Genomic DNA, 6,799 nt, shown 5'->3' with positions numbered 1-6,799 from the left:
CTGCCGGAGCAGGGAGGGCCCCAGAGAGCGTAAGGGGCTCTGGGGCACGCTAATGGAGAGGACAGTGCCTGCTCCGGCATGGGGTTGAGGGACTTAGGGCAGGCTGCCGGTAGGGCGGAGGGAGAGCAGTTCACCCACCTGCAGTGCCGGCATCCCACATGGGCACTGTTTTGTGTCCACTGCTCCACTTCCGATCCAGCTCTCTGCTAATGTGCTGGGAAAGCAGAGGAGGATGGCCCAAGTACTTGGGCTCCTGTCACCCACGGGGAAGCCCGGAAGAAGCTCCTGGCTCCTGGCTTCGGAGTTGCAGCCAGGGAAGGCGTGGGGGAGGGGGAGGGGCCGGAGGAGACATTTGGCCAAGTTAACTTGGAGGTGGAGGAGTCTGCAGGCGAGTGAGGACGTCCTGTGTGCCGTGCCAGCCCCCGGGGCACTCTCACGGCTTCCAGAGCAGCCTTTGGTAGGGGGAGTTGGCGATGTGGGTCCAGCTGACGCGCGCACACCTGTGAGCTGGCCCTCTCCCCTCTGGGGACTCTCACCCACACTCTCACATCCGTGCGAAATGACACAGGTCCCAGGGCAGTCACTGGATTGTGGCATTGAAAATGCTAAGCCGACGCCGTGGCTCAACAGGCTAATCCTCCGCCTAGCGGTGCCGGCACCCCAGGTTCTAGTCCCAGTCCCAGCGCCGGATTCTGTCCCAGTTGCTCCTCTTCCAGGCCAGCTCTCTGCTGTGGCCCGGGAGGCAGTGGAGGATGGCCCAAGTGCTTGGGTCCTGCACCCCATGGGAGACCAGGATAAACGCTTGGCTCCTGGCTTCGGATCAGCGCGGTGCGCTGGCTGCAGCACGTCGGCCGCGGCGGCCATTGGAGGGTGAACCAACAGCAAAGGAAGACCTTTCTCTCTCTCTTTCTCTCTGTCTCTCTCTCTGTCCACTCTGCCTGTCAAAAAAAAAATGCTAAAAGGGCTGTGAACTCCCTGCACGTCCACCAGGAGGCACCGGGGAGCTGAGCGCAGGGCTCCTGACACGGAGGTGACCTGGAAATCAGGACTGATGCCGCTGAGGGGGCACAGCAGAGCTGGCCGCGTGCTGGCGTCACGGGAAGCAGGCGGCAGGCAGAAGTGGCCGCCCAGTGTGCACGAGGGCAGGAACCACGCCAGTCGTTGCTTGGACGTGCACCTGCCTGTGTGCGTGTGTGTGCGTGCGTGTGCGTGTGTGTGCATGTGTGTGTGTGCGTGTGTGCAAGGTGGGGGAGGACTGGACCCGGTGGAGGCAGGCTGGGAAGGAGGTGTTTCTATGTCTTGCTATACCTTGTTGGGCTTGTTCGTTCATCCTGAGTGTGTTATATGTTAGCATTTTATTTTTTAAATTTTTTTTTGACAGGCAGAGTGGACAGTGAGAGAGAGAGACAGAGAAAGGTCTTCCTTTTCCGTTGGTTCACCCCCCAGTGGCCGCTGTGACGGGCTGCGGCTGATCCAAAGGTGCTTCTCCTGGTCTCCCATGCGGGTGCAGGGCCCAAGCACCTGGGCCATCCTCCACTGCCTTCCCGGGCCACAGCAGAGAGCTGGACTGGAAGAGGAGCAACCAGGACAGAATCCGGTGCCCCAACTGGGACTAGAACGCGGGGTGCCGGCACCGCAGGTGGAGGATTAGCCTATTGAGCCACGGCGCCGGCCTTATTTTTTAAAAAATTTTTTAAAAGATTTATTAATTTATTTATTTATTTGAAAGGCAGAGTTACAAAGAGGCAGAAGCAGAGAGAGCCTTCCATCCGCTGGTTCAATCCCCCAAATGGCTGCAGTGTCTGGAGCTGCGCCGATCCGAAGCCAGGAGCCTGGAGCTTCCTCTGGATCTCCCGCATGGGTGCAGGGGCCCAAGGACTTGGGCCATCTTCTACTGCTATCCCAGGCCATAGCAGAGGGCTGGATCACAAGTGGAGCAATAGGGACTAGAACCAGCACCTATATGGGATGCTAGTGCCACAGGCAGAGGCTTAGCCTGCTATGCCACAGCACCGGCCCCTCTATTAGCATTTTATAAATGAACACGAAATTGGGGAAATGAATTCTGCAGACCGGAAGACCGAGGAGACGAGAGCTGGGTGAGGAACTGTGTGGCCCCATCATGCACCCGCTGGTAGGAGGCTTGTCAGCCGCCGTGCTAGGTGCAGGCCTGGAGGTGCAGAGTTGCAGTGTTTTTAAAAAGATTTATTTATTTGAAAGGGAGAGAGAGAGAGAGATCTTCCATCTGCTGCTTCACTCCCCAAATGACTCCAATGGCTGGGGCAGCGCCAGGCTGAGGCCAAGCACCTTGAATTCCATCTGGGCCTCTCACATGGGCGGCAGGGGTCCAAGGACTTGAGCCACCCTCCATTGCTTTCCCAGGTTCTAGGCGAAAAACAGGTTCACCCCCATCCCAAGATCCTCTGGGGTCTCAGCCTGCCTGGACCACACCAGGCTGCACGGCCACCATTGGCACAGGACAGAGCAGTGGCCAGGCTCCGTGGGCTCCTGGAGGCAGCGCCTCTTGACCAGGGTCCTGTGAACTGAAAGTACAAGTCGGACTCCACGCGGAGTCGGCGGCAGGGCCAGGACGGCTGGAACGGCCAGGTCAGCAGTGCCGTTCGAGAGGGGAAGCCCAGGGGCGTCCTGAAGTCCAGCTGGCTGCGTGCTGCAGACCCTTCCCGCTGCAGGAGGGGCCGGCCTGTCCCCGGGGCGCCCCTGCTCAGGGTCCCCCAGCAGCCTTCATCCCTTCTCCACTCTGTGCTCGCTCTGTGTGTGTGCGTGTGTGTGTGTGCATGTGTGTGCATGTGTGAGTGCGTGTGTGCAAGGTGGGGGAGGACTGGACCCGGTGGAGGCAGGCTGGGAAGCAGGTGTCTCTGTGTCTTTGTCCCTCGTTGGGCTGGTTCATCCTGAGTGTGCTGTGTGTGAGCAGAGAGACCTGTGCTACCAGCCGAGCTCCGTGATTGCAGCCCCTGCCAGGGCACAGCCCAGGGCTGGGAACCACATCCTCCACAGGCCTGATGCTTGAGGGGCGGGAATACCGAGGAGCAAGAGACTAGAAACACAGGAATGGCAGACTTGGGCGCACCCGCTGCCCTGGCTGAGGCAGAGCGCGAAGGGATGGGCACACCCGGAAGGGCTCTCCCACCCCGGAACCAGCGCGGCACCAGCTGGACGGTGGCCCGGGGCGCCGGCCAGCCGTGCACATGCGGGCGCTGCGCCTCCGACCCCGTGAGCACCCAGGAGGCAGGCCCGGGAGCACTGTGACCGGCCAGTGGGAGTCCCCCCAGCGCCTTCTGCTGGCCCAGCCCAGGTTCTGAGGCTGGGGAGTGAGGCCAGGAAGGACAGTGAGAGGCAGCGGCGTGATAAAGCGGCCGACAGTTTCCACGTTTCCCAGAGCTCTGCCGAACGCCACGGCCAGTGAAGACTCACCCACCCGCTCCCCAAAATGAGGAGACGGCCCCCGCCATTATGTCCGCCCCGTTTACTGATGACGTCGCACATTCAGTCCCAGCCGACTGAGTATTCTGTTGTCTAAGACTGCACTGTAGGGGCCGGCGCCATGGTGTAGCAGGTAAAGCCGCTGCCTACAGTGCCGCATTCCATACGGGAGCTGGTTTGAGACCCGGCTGCTCCACTTCCCATCCAGCTCTCTGCTATGGCCTGGGAAAGCAGTGGAAGATGGCCCAAGTCCTTGGGCCGCTGGACCCACATGGGAGACCCAGAAGAAGCTCCTGGCTCCTGGCTTCAGATTGGCCCAGCTCTGGCTGGAGTGAACTAGCAGATGGGAGACCTTTCTCACTCTACCTCTGCCTCTCTGTAACTCTACCTTTAAAATAAATAAAATAAATAAATTATTTTAAAAAATACTACACTGTAATGTTTTTTTTTTTTTTTGACAGGCAGAGTAGACAGTGAGAGACAGAGAGAAAGGTCTTCCTTTTCCGTTGGTTCACCCTCCAATGGCCCCTGCGGCCGACGTGCTGCAGCCAGCGCACCGCGCTGATCCGAAGCCAGGAGCCAGGTGCTTCTCCTGGTCTCCCATGCAGGTGCAGGGCCCAAGGACCTGGGCCATCCTCCGCTGCACTCCCGGGCCACAGCAGAGAGCTGGACTGGAAGAGGGGCAACCGGGACAGAACCCGGCGCCCCGACCGGGACTAGAACCCGGTGTGCTGGCGCTGCAAGGTGGAGGATTAGCCTAGTGAGCCGCGGCGCCGACCTACACTGTAATGTTAGCCTCCAACAAATCATACGATATTGTGAATGCATAAGTGTAATTATACTAATACAATACAATAAAAAGACAAGGAGAAAAGGGAGAGACGTAGAGGCAGGAATTATGGCATAGCGAGTTAAACCGCTACTTCAAAAGCCTGCATTTCATAGCAGAGTCTCCGTGTTCAAGACCCAGCTCTGCTTCCCACGCAGCTCCCTGTTAACGCACATCCTGCTAATGTCCTGGCCAAGGGCTCGGGTCCCTGCCGCCCACAGGAGAGACCTGGGCGGAGCCCCAGGCTCCTGGCTTCAGCCTGGCCCAGCCTTGGCTGTGTAGGCACTTGGAGCATGAACCAACAGATAGAAGAGATCTCTCTCTCTCTCTCTCTCTCTCTCTCTTCTCTGTCTCTGTTGCTCTGCCTTTTAAATAAAAATAGATAGATAGATGATAGATAGATAGATAGATAACTTTTAGAAAAGAGGCTGGCGCCGTGGCTTAACAGGCTAATCCTCCACCTTGCAACGCCGGCACACCGGGTTCTAGTCCCCGTTGGGGCACCAGATTCTGTCCCGTTTGCCCCTCTTCCAGGCCAGCTCTCTGCTGCGGCCTGGGAAGGCAGTGGAGGATGGCTCAAGTGCTTGGGCCCTGCACCCGCATGGGAGACCAGGAGAAGCACCTGGCTCCTGGCTTCGGATCAGCAAGATGCGCCGGCCGTGGCGGCCATTGGAGGGTGAACCAACAGCAAAAAGGAAGACCTTTCTCTCTGTCTCTCTCACTATCCACTCTGCCTGTCCAAAAAAAAAAAAAAAAAAACCTTTTAGAAAAGAAAGAGAGCTGGTCAGCATATACAAGACATGCCCGGAGTGGGCGTCTAGCCTGAGAGCAGACGCCTGCACCCCACTTCCGAGTGCCTGGGTTCAATTCCCCACTCTGCTTCCTGACCCCAGCTGTCTGCCAACGCAGAGCCTGGGGGGCACTGGTGGTGTCCCAAGTAATTGAGTTCCTGCCACTCACGTGGCGGACTGCGATGTAGTTCCTGGCTCCTGGTTTCAGTCTAGTTTCACCCTGGCCATTTTAGGAATTTAAGGAATGAATCACAAGATGGGAGATCAATATCTCTTTCTTTCTCTCTCTCTCTCTCTCTCTCTCTCTGAAATAAATGAGTAAGTAATAAGCCACACATACATAAAATAAAAGAAAGCAAGAGACAGCGCTGTGGCGTAGCTGATAAAGCCGCCTCCTGCAGTGCCGGCATCCCACATAGGCTCCAGTTCGAGACCCAGCTGCTCCACTTCAGATCCAGCTCTCTGCTATGGCCTGGGAAAGCAGTAGAAGATGGCCCAAGTCCTTGGGACCCTGCATCCACGTGGGAGACCTGGAAGAAGCTCCTGGCTCCTGGCTTCAGATCAGCACAGCTCTGGCCGTTGTGGCCATTTGGGGAGTGAACCAGCGAATGGAAGACCTCTCTCTCTCTGCCTCTCCGCTCTCTGTGTAACTCTGACTTTCAAATAAATTAATTAATTTAAAAAGAAAGAAAAGAAGGCAGATTCCTGGTTTTGTGGGTGTCAGAGCCCAGGCTCGGTGTCCACGGCTTCCCCCACTCACCAGTTTTCTCCACCTCAGCCACGGTCCTGATCTCTGGGGACCTCTACCTGATGGAAGGACCCCAGCCATTGTCCCCGGAGGCCCGAGAGCTCAATTCTGCCTCCCTGCCTTGGTGCACAGAGGTGAGGCTCTCCTGCTCCGGGGGCAGTCAGGGCAGCGCCGAGACCCCAGGAGCGGCCGGAGCGGCAGAAGGTCCGTGCGCTCACAGAGCCGGCTGCACCTGGGGCCACACTGCACTGACACTCCCGGGGACTCAGATGCCAATGTTCTTTCTCGGTTTCTTTGAGCGTAAGGGCTAAGCAGCGAGGCGCTAAGGCAGAGGGAGATGGTGACGGTGCCTGCGGACTCTGCTCGGGTGGCTGGGTCCCCACAGGCCCCGCCAGGGACAGGCACAGCGGCTCTGCGAGACTCGAAAGTTAACGTGGAGGACACATTAGCTGGGCCTCTGGCGGCCGCCAAATGCCAGGGCTGGCTGACTTGGCTGCAGCGGGCGAGCTGCCTGCCTCTGGCCAGCAAGTGGACTCCCCATGTGACCATGGTCGGTCCCAGTCCTTACCAGCTGCCTGGCTGGAGGGGCAGGCCAGATGCGTGGGACTGAGACGGGCACGCCCACCCCTGCGTCTCTCGAGCCTTGGAGGGCTGACACTGACCTCCACGGGGAGCCAGGGATGTGGCGAGGGCCAGTACGCGCGGGAAGCAAGCGAGGGCCCAGGATGCATACAGGGATCCTCGCTTGCAGGGTCTCGCAGGAGCCCCAGGTGCCCCCGGCCTCCCTCCCAGGGCTGGAGGCTGAGCTGCACACCCGCTGCTGCAGGGGCTGGGAGCCGGCACGGAGTTCCTGCAGCGCATTGCATTGCTTGCTTCACAAAGTTTAATTCCAAGGCTTCAAAATTATCTCACCATCTTGAAATTTGTTTTTTCTTGTGGATTTGAAGGATTTCTGTTTACATGTTGGTCACAGCAACACATGGACAGGAT

The sequence above is a fragment of the Lepus europaeus genome, chromosome 22 (genome assembly GCF_033115175.1).
Source record: "Lepus europaeus isolate LE1 chromosome 22, mLepTim1.pri, whole genome shotgun sequence".
NCBI classification, from domain to species: Eukaryota; Metazoa; Chordata; class Mammalia; order Lagomorpha; family Leporidae; genus Lepus; species Lepus europaeus.
Note: the sequence above shows the minus strand (reverse complement) of the source record.